The sequence below is a fragment of the Penaeus monodon genome, chromosome 28 (genome assembly GCF_015228065.2).
Source record: "Penaeus monodon isolate SGIC_2016 chromosome 28, NSTDA_Pmon_1, whole genome shotgun sequence".
NCBI classification, from domain to species: Eukaryota; Metazoa; Arthropoda; class Malacostraca; order Decapoda; family Penaeidae; genus Penaeus; species Penaeus monodon.
The window spans coordinates 38,256,439-38,256,888 of record NC_051413.1 but is presented as its reverse complement, the minus strand read 5'-3'; positions in this window follow the sequence as shown (position 1 = coordinate 38,256,888).

Sequence of the window (450 nt, the reverse complement as noted above, 5' to 3'; positions counted from 1 at the left end):
TTCATACGTATGTGCGTGTGCACAGACACTTTACACTGTCATATATTCAATGCATCTGAATGAATGCCACGCATAAAAGAACAAACTATTCCCCAAGCCAAAACATTCTTCAATAAACTTATTTGTTAAAGGTCGCACCTGACTCCCGCCTGCCCCACCGCCCATTCAAATGTGGGCGCTCGCCATACCGATCAATAACAACACACCAAATGCTGGAAATGTTTTATTTTTTCTTCTTGTTTTGCCATACTTATGTCGAGCATCTGCACTCATACATTCGCCTTATTGTGGTCCTTCCGACTTGTCCTGCCTCCCTTCCCTTGTTGCTTGCAAGATGCCGATCCCGTATATAACGCTTAATGTTTTCCTGCGCGAGAAAGACGCTCAGGCATTGTCACCGCCTCGCCCGGCCTCGCGGCGTCGGGCGCTGTGGGCGCGCTCCTTTCGCTC